Source organism: Phocoena sinus, chromosome 6, assembly GCF_008692025.1.
Source record: "Phocoena sinus isolate mPhoSin1 chromosome 6, mPhoSin1.pri, whole genome shotgun sequence".
NCBI lineage: Eukaryota > Metazoa > Chordata > Mammalia > Artiodactyla > Phocoenidae > Phocoena > Phocoena sinus.
Genome location: NC_045768.1, coordinates 61191503 through 61204834, shown reverse-complemented (window position 1 = coordinate 61204834; position 13332 = coordinate 61191503).

Sequence of the window (13332 nt, the reverse complement as noted above, 5' to 3'; positions counted from 1 at the left end):
AGCCAACATTACAATGTAAATAGATATACTTCATTCTTTTAACATTTTAGGACAACATTCTTCCTTTGAGCGTAATCTGTTTATTTCTCATATTTTCAGCTTTTTACCAACCAACATTATTTCTGCTTAACAGTGATAATATTCACATTCTGTGCAAAAGAGAGATGAGAAGGATAAACTTCGTTTTTTCCATTCTCATGGCCAATCAATAGCCAAATTCTGTTACAAGCTGTATTGCATTATATGGTAGTGAGTTGTCTTTGTTTTGAAAAGTATTCAAAATTTAATATGTGCAGTCATGCCCTAACAGTGCCTCATTCCCCAAAAGCCTAGTTCCAATTAAGCGAGAACTTGTGTTCTGTCAGCTCCCAGCGATGATGTGTTTGCTGCCCAAGATGTTCTTTTCTTCAATCACTTTGTTTGACTCTGGTCAACAGCCAGTAATCATCACCATTGTATCCTCAGGGGCTCCTTCTTAAATATCCCTTCAGTTCTGTCTGACACATATCCTATCCATCCTTTACACAATTGTCCCTTTTAAGACTAAGCCACAGAATAACATCTTTGATATACTTTTGTGCTAATAACTAATTGACTGTATGGTTTCCTAAGGCAACAGACTACATGTAACCCACACTCTTCTATCACTTTGCTTGAATGATGCTACTATTTCCTGAGCTCCAAGTTATTTTGTTGCTTGAGTCCTGACTGGAATGCCTGCTTAAGTGCTGATTTACCTGGAAACCTTATATTCATATTTCTTCTGCACCTGCTCTAACATGGCTTATCTCATTCCAGCTACAGTTGCTTTTCTCTTTAGCAGTTGACTTCTACTCATTCTTCATATCTGTCATTTCCTCAAGCAGTCTCTATTGACCTTAGAGCACCATGCCAGTTATAATTTTACCTTTATCTGTGTGATTATTTGATCCATAACCCTGTCCCCTCACTTGACTATAATCTTCAGGAAGGCATAATGTTTTTATGCTCCTGCTTAAGTTGTTTCTTGACTGCATGTCCCATGATCAGGGTATAGAAATGGTGAAATAAGAAGTAAATGAATGCAAACTCTGTGAAGCTAATAGAGCTGATAGTTGTTTTGTAAAAGTAATACCTGTATTCTTCTAAATAGCATTCTCTCCTCTTGTGAGATTTATTAGGACAAAGGATATGAGTAACCATATGCATACCTACTATGCACGAGCACTAACTGTGCTGGGCATTGTACATGCATTTTATTATTTATAACCACATAGGACCCCTTGTCAGATGAATTGTTTTACCACTTTTCATATGAAAAAAAAAAACCCTGATAATCTGATTAAAGAGCTCATCAAAAATCATAAATATAGTAAGTGGTAGATTCGAACCTAATTACATCTGGAACCAGGATTGGTATTCTGTGCATGCGTTGTGCCATACCTAAAATAGGCATCAGCGTATGGTTGATAAAAGTACTTATCATAGTATCCTTAGCAAAAGAGAAAAGTGACCCTTGGCTGAATTTCTGATTCTCCCTATTTCACTCTCTAATTTGACCAGAAAGAAACATTTTTAAAATCACATTTTACAGAAAATTTCAATTTGCATAGGTCTGCAGTTTGCAAAATGCTGGAACTCAGTGGTAAAGTAGGGCTGGGTCTAAAGCTTGGAAGGGACAAGACTCCTGGCCGTTAACTCCATCACTTCAAATTGAGGAACAGCATTCTGTCTTATAATTTGACATTTCATGTAAGATGTTATTTGGGGAAAAAAAAATCATACCAAATAAGCAGAAACCACAACAGTTTGAAAAAATTGAAAACCAATAAATTAGCCCATGGAAAACAGACTTTGAGTTCTTCAGGGATTCCTTTGGAGAGAACCCATCTGTATGAATAAAATTAACTCCACCAGCAATATGAGCTGAGGGGTATCCCCTTCTCTAAAGAAAGACACTCAGACCAAACAAGAAGGCTCTTCAGGCTACAGAAGGAATTACTCTCAGAAAAGCCTCAAAAAGGGACTTTTATTCCAATGGGAACTCTACGATTTCTTTTTCTCAAGGAGCAGCTGCAGAGAGAAGCTGAAAGGTTCTGGTTCTTTCAATTACAAGTCTTATACTCTAGGACAATTGACTTTCCTGAAAGCTCTGCATCCTGGTTTTCCTAAATATAAAGCTGAAAAATCCATGTATAGGATTTAGTAAAGAATAAAACACTTAATGTTAAAATGTTATACATTATTATTGGTAAGTACTTAACACAAGTTAGGCAACTCATGAGCAACATTAACAAAAACTATATTTGAAGCATCTATTCTCAAATGAGGCACTTTGCTAAATTTGATGGGAGATGCAAAGAAGTCTGAATCATAGCCAGGCCATCCAGGTATATATATTCTGCTTAGGGAAAGAACCAAGAAAACAGATCGGAGACTCACAGAACCAAACAGAAATGTTGACCAGCTGAAATATTCAATCAATGACCACAACGTTATCAATCAGGAAAAAAAAAAATCACCTCCTGCTGATAAATTAGAGGAAAACAGCTCAACTAGAATCACAAAGTGTGACAGAATATTGAGTCTGTCCACAAATTTTTAAAAATTTTTATTTTAAGCTGAAAAAAAAAAAAAGCTGTTTTCCCTTTTAACTCTATCTGTATGTACAGATTGTTGCTCTTTTCCCAATCATAGTACCTTACATTTTATTTTAAACTTTATAGATTTTGAGATACTTTTATGAATTTTTTTTCTTAATGTAGTCTCACTAAGATTCGGAAGACATCAGATTTAGATTAGATTTATTATTTAGGTTAGGAAATGGAAGAACAGAGAGTGACTGTGGCTGTGGAAGACCACACAGTACAAGGTAGAACACTAAATTCCAGATATTCAGAATTTAATCTCATAGTCATTAGCTGAATTTGTGGCATTGTTCCTTCTCATGAGTTGCTCTTTTTTTTCCTCCAGGTTTACAATAATAAACTCCAAATAAACCTTAAAATCTTATTATTAAATGCAAAATTGACTTTATGGGTCTTACTTGCCCTTGAAACAAAATGATACCACTTCTTCAATGTTAATATTTGCTTAATTCACCACTGATAATGTATAACTTAGAAACTTTAGGGTCCTGTGAGACATAAGGATATTTCCAGCAATTGTTTGATGTGTTACAGTTGTTTAACCTGTATACATATAATGTCCATTGTAATTAAGGCTCAAATTTTAAGTAAATGACACAGAGATGCAACTTAATGGCAAAGCTGAAACTTACTCTCAAGGCCCTGGAAACCCCGTCTAAATTTTTCTGCTGATGTCCACTCTGCCATGTTTGCACAGCCACTTTCTCAGAAGAAGTTTTATCCCTGGTTGCTTTCCCATGGGAAGTGGGTGTGGGGGATGACATTTGCATCATCTTTCGATGCTTTAAATTGTGCACAGAACCTGATGTATAGTAGCATGGGAACTAGAGGCAACTGAGAATATAAATAGGAATAGAAAGGCTAGAATGATCTGGAAGGGATACACTTGGATATTTAGGTTGCTACAGCCAGACGAGAATACAAAAAGGGGACAAAGTTCATTGGTCAGTGTATTATTCCCTCATTGATTTTCCCTGCCACTTCCTTTCAGCTCATTGATTTCCATTGCTGATTGAGTCATGTTCATCTGCTATTAGGAGGTCACTTCATTTCCCTTTTGCTCATTTTTTTCTGCCTACTCGGCACTCCTCCACATGTGCATGTCACTACCACTAATCTCGATTGCTGTCAACAGAGTGATATACTTTTTGCACAATGGGCCGTGAGATTCGAGGCAGGTGGCTCAGGCAGCCACTGCATAAAACTTAACCAGAGTGTACTCACAGATTCCATTGTACTCTGCAGTCATTGTGGGGGGGTTTGCTCCTCTATATCAGATTTAAAGGTATGCAGTGTGTATGGTCCCCAGTGGCCATAGGCAGTATACTCTAAGCTGGCAGGAAGGAGTGATGCCCTGATCTCTCTGAAAACAGCTGATGTCACAGTGCAAAAGAGTCACAAAATAAATACCACCTTAAGGTCACAACTCTCTCATGCCACACTCTTCAGAAGTCCTTTCATTCAGCAGTCATATGAGACCTTATACCTACTGAGAACTGTTCAACAGATGGAAGAAATAAGTATATTTTCACAGTGATAACATTTTGTATATCTGTTTCAGCAGTTTAGATTCTATTTACTAGCAAACCCATTTCAAAATACAAATAAATATTTTGTCAGAGTATTATTAGCATATGAGTTTGTAAATTAGGTCTGTACATTGAAGACATATGCATTTTAATTCATGGTGTAGTTTAATTGTAGATAAAATCCTTAGGAAAATAAAACAATTGGGTAGCTGTACAGTTTTATGTTGTGCAAATTCTAAATGCATTAGGGACAAAACAGGCTGTATTTATTCCTGGACTAAAGTCACAAACATATCCACAAAGAAGACAACAAAAGCTTCTTTAAGACCACAGAGCTACTGCCTTTAATGAGATTTTTTTTCAGGTTTGTTTTAACATTGAAGATTATGCCTTTGAATTTTTTATACCACTTGAAGATGTGATTTACTTTGTATTTATATTTAGTAATTGGCCATGCAAGTTTTCAGTTTTAGAATTTATTATGCAACATTCAACAAGACTAACAGTATTAAATACTAATCAACTTTTAATAAGAATTATACATTCTGTCTCCTTTCTCAAGACAAGAAAAGCAATCACTGCAATCAATAAGGTAGTCTAATCAATTTTCAAAATGAAATTAACCATGCATCATGTAGGGGAAAAAAAAATCAACTCTTGAAGAATAGTATACTATACCTTTGCTACAGGAAATAAGCTCATTTTTAGAAAATGTTAATAGGATATTTAGTTTCTGCATGACCTAGTCACTCTGATGAGTTTTCAAAGGGTTACTGACTTATATGTCTCTTCAGTGACCTGAAGGGAGATTACAAAAAGTCAATAGATACGTGTTATGAAAATGTGATATAACGTCCGCAATTTTTCTCCACTTTAGTTCTTATAGAAATTATATCAGGAAGTGAATTTAATTATCCCAGCATTCACACACTTCCTAAAATGGTGAAAATCATCAAGAATTTAACATGCAGACATATTCTATGAAAACAGGGTGTTGCCACCGAATTTGAGGTTCTTTCTTCATGAAGAAGAATTCAGAGATGAAATGATAGGTAAGAATCAGATATATTTAGATAGAAACACACTCCACAGAATGTGGGCCATCTCAGAAGGTAAGAGAAAGCGAGAGCTTCGACATATAGCATGGTTTTTATGGGCTGGGTAATTTCATAGACTAATAAGTAGGAGGATTATTCCAATTATTTGGGGGAAGAGGTGGAGATTGCCAGGAATTGTGCCACCTCCCACTTTTTGGCCTTTTATGGTTGGCCTCAAAACTGTCATGGCTCTGGTGGGAGTGTCATTTAGATGCTAATGTATTACAATGAGCATATAATGAGGCTCAAGGTCTATTGGAAGTGGACTCTTCCACCATCTTGCACTTAGTTGGTTCTCACTAGTTTTCCTTATGTACTGTGGCTATGTCATTCTTTTAAAGGCTGTGTCCTGCCCCCTTCCCTCCTGTTTCAAAGGATTCTTTCTTTTTTAAAGTTAATTAATTAATTTATTTTTGTTTCTGGCTGTGTTGGGTCTTCGTTGCTGTGCATGGGCTTCCTCTAGTTGCTGCGAGCGGGGTTACTCTTCATTGCAGTGCACAGGCTTCTCATTGCAGTAGCTTCTCTTGTTGTGGAGCATGGGTTCTCGGCGTGCACTTCAGTAGTTGTGGCTCACGGGCTCTAGAGCTCAGGCTCAGTAGTTGTGGCGCACAGGCTTAGTTGCTCCGTGGCATGTGAGAATCTTCCCGGACCAGGGGTCAAACCTGTGTCCCTGTATTGGCAGGCAGATTCTCAACCACTGTGCCACCAGGGAAGTCCCAAAGGATTCTTATAAATAAGAAAATGATTTAAATTGCTGGCCCAACAAAATGTTTTTTCAAAGAGTATTTAAGTTTTTTCAGATAATGCCATGTTATATGAACATGAATCATCCAATTTATTCAACCAGTATTGAATGCAGGACCATTGTGTGCCAAGCAATATGTTGGGCACTGGGAACACCAATAAGAAACAAATTCACAGTCCTTAAGGCACTCAAGGCTCATGAAGAAGACAGTCATGTGAACAGAATGAAAAACAAGTTTCTAAGTGCAGTGGATTTGCAAAGGAATTATACATACCTGACTGGTTTAAAAGGGTTGGCTTCTATAAATGTTTCATGGAGAGGTTAAGTCTGGGTTGTTAATAAAATAATAGTAATAATAACTTCTATTGAAGAATTATTAACTGCTGGTTGCTCTACATACTTTATATGTACTATGTCCTTTTATTGTCACATAAAATAGGTGGGTTTAGTTTTATAATTATATTCATATTTATTTAAAAAATGGGGAACTCTGAGATTCGTAAAGTTTGAATAATCTACAGTCACACAGTTACTAATTGGTGAACCTGGTATAACAAACCATGCACTTGACCCTAAAGTCACCTAGATGCTTCACTGCTTTGCTGAGACATATTTAAATTCAAAGTTCAAAAGCCCAATTTAATTTGGCCTTTTCTTTGAAGCAGAAGCCAATGAGAAACACACGGAGACACCACTTACCATCACCTTACCATCATTTTCAAATTATTAAACTGGTATCTAACAATGTGATGCATATTTTACATGAGCTATTTTTTTTATTACAAACACAAAGACATTTGAATTTGCCATTTGACATTAATGTTGCTAACTCTTTCTTCATAACAAATATACTTTGTTGAAGCTATCTGCTTTACTTAGAATTCTACGAAAAAGGAGTTTTTTATAAGAGAGAAAGCATACTTGCCAGCATATCCAATAGTATCTATTAAGGATACACACTTTACAGGACAATACTTGAACAAGAACAAAGAATAATCACTATTACATGACATGAAGATACCTTTTCAAATAATACCTGGCCTTGTTACTGAAAATACTCTTCAAATTCACTAAGACATGCATAACTAAAGCCCTCAAAACTCCTTTAAAGTTACTTCCAAATGTTTTCTGTTGCTATCATTTTATACACAGCGAATAATTTTTCAAAGCTATTATTATTTAGAACATGCAGCCATATCCAAAAGGAATAATGCAGGGTAAAGCACTGGTAAAGAGGGGAGGGAGAATTAACAGTTGTATATACCATCTCAGTTGACCTCAGATTCAACCTTGTCATCATTATCCCTGCTTATTCAGATATGGAACATTGGATGGCAGAGATTAATGAATAAGCCAGAATCCTCTTATACAGACAGTTGTCAGGGCAGCCAACAACTTATGGGCTTATGACTCTGAACTCCATACATTAGTTTCCACAACATATTGTTTCCTGAGCCTCTTTGAAATTAACTCAAACATACAAGGTTGTTTAAAGATAAAACTGAGCATTAAATATACCACAATATTCAGACTCTGAAGATTTTATATCTGAACAAGTACATGTGTGTGCATATATATATATATATATATATATATATATATATATATATGTATACAACACATACATGTTGTTGTTGTTCCATTTGTTCTCCAAGAACCTGAAATCTCTGCCTCTCAACCTTAGGCACCAAATCTACCAAATGAAATATAAATGTCTAGCAAGCATATTCATGTCCTATATCCATGCCCACCAACCACACGGGAGACACCTACACTTCAGTGGGCAGTTCTGTATGTAACAGGATTCATTTACTCCTCAGTACCTAAGTTCTCTTTCTCTCTCTTTCTCTTCTGGTTTATTGTCATTAACAGTGACACATACTCAGTCTCTACTGCTCTGGTTACTTTCCATGTGTTTTTAAACATGTAGCCTCTTTTTATCATATAGTCTTTCAACAAATATATATAAACCCTGATCTATACATAATTATCCAGATAATGAGTCGAGTGTTACACTACACCAACAGAGTCCTCACCATCATTATATTTACATTTTAATGATGGAGATAGAAGGTAAATAAACCAGTAAGTAATTTAGCTTCAGATGATGAAAAATGCTATGGAAATAATAAAGTTGCTTTTATGTACAGAGGACAAATGAGAAGTAGGCTATTTCAGATATGCCTGTCAAAGAATACCTCTCTGAAAAAGAAATATTTAAACAGAGACTCAGATGATGAGAAATACTGAGCCTCAAGGAGTTTGTTTTGAAAAACATTCTAGAAATAAAAGAACTACATATAAAGTCCCTGAAACAATAACAAGCTTGGTTTGCAAGAATGACAGCAATCAAGAAAATCTTCGAAAATTTTGATACCAGAAACTATGTCAATGATGGTACTATGATAGAGGTGGAGAACTAAGGGAAGGGCAGTTTGGCATTGGTAGAATCTGGGTAAGTACTTCTGGCCTGGTCTTGTTAAGTTAGACATGCTTATTAGCTATCAAATCAGAAATATCAAAAAGGAGCTATGATATATGATTTTGGTGCCCAGTGGAAGGGTCAGACTTTGTGCTATAAATTTAGGAACTGTCAGTCTATAGACGGAATGTGAAGCCATGAGGTAGGATGTGATCACAAAAGGACGTAATATAAATAACAAAAATTTGCAAAAAACATGTGGGTTAAGGAAAATTATTAGGGATAATTTAATCTTTAGAAGTCACAAGTGAGGAGAAACCATAAAGGCAGACTCAGAAGGAGAACTGTGGGGTAGAAACAATTAGATGAGAGTAATATGCTAGAAACCAAGTAAAAAAGTGTCTGAAGAAAGTGGATGTGGGCAATTGTGTCATAAGTAACTAAGAAGTTAAATAAATGTGAATATTGGCTAATGGATTTGACGTGAAGGTGGCCGTTAGTGATTCTGACCAGAATAACTTCCCTGAAGTGATAGGAACAAAAGCCCCATTGAATAAGACAGAAAGGAATAAAATAGCATTTTTAAATAAGAGAAAAATCAATGACATAAAGGTTTAACATAACTGAAATGTATTTCACACCTATAAAATATTGGTCATTATCAAAAGAAAGGCTAGATAAAAGACGTAAATAAATAAACTACAGCATTAAAAAGAGAATACCTTCAGACACAAAGGAATGAGCTATGAAGCCGTGAAAAGATATAATGGAAACTTAAATACATATTACTGAGTGAAAGAAGCTAATCTAAAGAAGCTACATATTGTATGATTTCCACTATATGACATTCTGGAAAAGGAACTATGGAGATGGTAAAGAGATCAGTGGTTGCCAGGGACTGGGGGATGAGGGAAGCAATGAATAAGCAGAGTATAGAGGATTTTAAGAACAGTGAAAATACTGTGTGTGATACTATAATGATGGATACACGTCATTCTATGTTTGTCCAAGCATGTACAATGTACAACACCAAGAGTGAACCCTAATGTAAACTTTGGATTTGGGGTGATTATTATGTGTCAATATAGGTTCATCAATTGTAACAAATGTACCACTCTGGTAGGGGATGTTGATAATGGGAGAGGTTCTACATGTGGGGGGTATGGGGTGAGGAGGTATATGGGAAATCTCTGTACCTTCCCCTCAATTTTGCTGTGAACTTAAAAATACTCTTAAAAAAGTATTTTTAAAAAAAAATAGTTTGCACAAAAGAGGAAGAAGGAATGACTAGGTAAATAAAGGCATTTTGGAGTCAAAATAGGATAATGAATTTTAGATAGGAGATTTGTTTGCATGTTGGTATACAAAAACACATTGAGGGAACAGATTAAAGAATTTAAGAAAAAGGGGAAAACGGTGATGCAGGATTGAGGGAGGCTCATAGCAATAGCAGACTTTGATGGAATAAATTAAAATTCAGTTTAAAACTGGAGGGGCTGACATAAGATAGGAGTAAGGACATTTCTCCATGGTAACAGGAATAAAAGAAAAGATTGTAAGCATTGATGCAGATAGGCTATAGAGAAAGAACTGGAAGGATGAAATAGTCTATTTGCTTCTATTTTCTTAGTAAAAATGAATCAGTCCATCAGTTAAGAATAACAAGTGGGGAATGAATATTGAAGGACCAAGGGGTGAAGAGCTACAAATTTGGAGAAAATGAGAAATCAGATATCCAAGGAAATTTTGGTAGGACTATGTTTTATTATTCTTTATTGCTTTTTATTTTCCTCTGGACACTCTGTGTGCTGTTTCAGTGTAGACAAGAGGTAGGCAGAATTTGAATTGCAAGGCGCTTGGATTTTTTCAGGTGAAAATGTAAACACATTCAGTACTTGTATTACTTTATGTCTTAGCAAAGGCAAACATATTTGACCACAATCCCCTAGCTGAAATCTATTCCCTTGGCTTTGAATATACCACAATGTTTATTCTCAGTTTTCTTTCTAGGTTCCTTCTACTTTATCTAAATATTCAATGTCGAAATTCCTTGGGGTTTAATCCCAGGTAGTCTTCTCACTGTCAGCTTTTTCTGTAGACTATATCCACTCCCATAATATCAGGTGCCATCTATCTATAGACAATGCTTTCTAGCTTGATACCCTCATACCACATGTTTCTTCTGAGTCCCAGATCTCAAACCCAACTGCCTCCCCTAACTCTGCATTTGGATGTATAATAGGACCATCAAATTCGGCATGTTCAAGCAGAATCCACCCTCTCACCAAAAACTTGCTCTCTCTCTGCATTCCCTTTCTCAATAATTGTTACCATAATCCATCCTGTGATAAAAACAAAATATATGGGTACCCCTTCTTAACTCCTACCTCTTTCTAACCTACCACAGCCAGTCAACCAAGTCTTGTCTATTCTTCCTTCTAAGTGTTTCTGTAATCTAGTAGTTTTCATCTTGTCCTGAATACTATTAGAGTAGCCCAGGGAGAATTTTAAAAACATACACTTGCCTGAGTCTCCTCTCCAGAAATTCTTGATTCAATTGATCTAATGTAGGTCTCAAGCATTGGATTAATAATAATAATTTTAAAACCCCAGGAAATTCTAATTTGTGTTGTGGATAATAGTATTACAGAAACTTATTGAGCGCTTAGAATGTGTCAGGCACTATGCGAAGTGCTTCACAAATACAATCTCTTCTAAACCACAAAATAATGCTCTAAGGGTGTACTATCAATATTCTCATTTTAAATGTGGGTAAACTGAGGTGCAATCAGGCTAACCACCTTACCCAAGACTATATGGTGCATAAATGGTCGAAATAAAATTTGAACTCAAGACTTCAGCACACATCCTCACAACCCCTAAACTCAAATACCCAATTATAAATTTATTTCTTTTTATTTTTTAATTAATAGCTTTATTGATATGTGATTAATATACAAAAACTGCACATATTTAATGTATACAATTTGATAGTTTGGACAGATGCATATAACCATGAAACCACAACCACAATCAAAGCAATATATATAACCATCACCTCCAAAAATCTTCTCACCGCTCTTTGTTACATGTGTGTGTTAGGAGCACTAATGTGAGATCTAGATTCTTAACAAATTTATTAAGTATACAATACAGTATTGTTAAGTGCAGGCACTCTGTTGTACAGCAGATCTATAGAGCTTATTCATTGTGCATAACTAAAATTTTACACCCGTCGAACAGCTCCCTATTTACCCCTCCCTCAACTCCAGGCAACCACCATTCTGTTCTCTGCTTCTATGAGTTTGAATATTTTAAATACCTCATATAGGTGGAATCATTCAATATTTGTCCTTCTGTGACTGGCTTATTTCAATTAGCATAATGTCTTCAAGTTTTATCCATGTTGCATATTGCAGGATTTTCTTCTTTCTAACGGCTAAATAACACGCCACTGTATGTATATACCATATTTTCTTTATCCATTTATCTTTTGATGGACATTTAGGTCTTTTCTGTATCTTGGCCATTATGAATAAATATGTAATGAACACAGAAGTGCAGATATCTCTTCAAGATACTGACTTCAATTCTTTTGGATATATACCCAGAAGTAAAATTGCTGGATCATATGGTAGCTTTAGTTTTAATATTTTAGGAACCTTCATATTGTTTTCCATAACAGATGTGCCAACTTACATTCCCCAAAACAGTGTACAAGGGTTCGAATTTCCCTACATTCTAGCAAACACTTATCTTTTGTTTTTTGATAATAGCTATCTTAATATGTGGTATCTCACTGTGCTTTTGATTTGCTTTTTCCTAACAATTAGTGATGCTGAGCACCTTTTCATGTACCTGTTCATCATTTGTATGTCTTCTTTGGACATTTTAAGCCCGTTTTGATTTGGATTATTTGTTTTGTTTTGGTTTTGTTTTTCCTACTGAGTTGTAGGTGTTCTTTACATATTTTTAATATTAACCCCATATCGGATATATGGTCTGCAAATATTTTCTCCCATTCTGTAAGTTTTCTTTTCATTCTGTTTATTGATTCCTTTTCTGTGCAGAAACTTTTTAGTTTGATGTAGTCTCACTTGTCTGTTTTTGCTTTTGTTGCCTTTGCTTTTGGTATCATAGCCATGAAATCATTGCCAAACTAAATGCACAAAATTAATTGCATGACTTTGAAGTTCTGTTAAATCTTGCTGGTTTTCATACAAATTTAATATGCTAATTAGAAAAATCAAAAATAAAAGACTAATACCTCTTATTTTCTTACTAATAATTAACAGAAATACTCACACTAAATGATATTAGGCAATAGAACACATTTCATAGAAGACCAAATTAATATCAGCCATAATCCTAGATAAATGCATCTTACTCGTATCCTTTCAACTTTATGTTTACCATAATCGCCAAGAAAAAAAGCATTGAATATCAAGAGTGTATGCTTGTCATTACTTTCTCTCATCAAGCCATGCCAGCTTCAAAGTGCAATCAGCAATTAGACAACAGTAGTTCCATCCAAGAAAGTCCATATTTACAGTGCAGGTGTTAGGTGTGTACTGTTCCCAGATTCAACTTAAACAAAAGCATGTAGATAGAGGACTATATGACAATCACCAACAACGACCAGCCAGCACCTGGGCACTTACTATGAGCCAAGCAGTGTGCTAAGTGAAAGCTTTACTTCTTTTAATACAACAGCATTCAACATTATAATCCACGTCTTACAGGTACGGATAGCAAGTCTCATAGAATAGATAATGAGTAATGTATTCAGAATCATACAACTTGTAATTGGCAGAGCCAGAGACAGAAACCCAGGGAACATGACTTAAAATGTCATGCTTATGTTTACCCTGTCATGCACACTTCTGTAGAAGATGTGAGCTCTGGATATTTT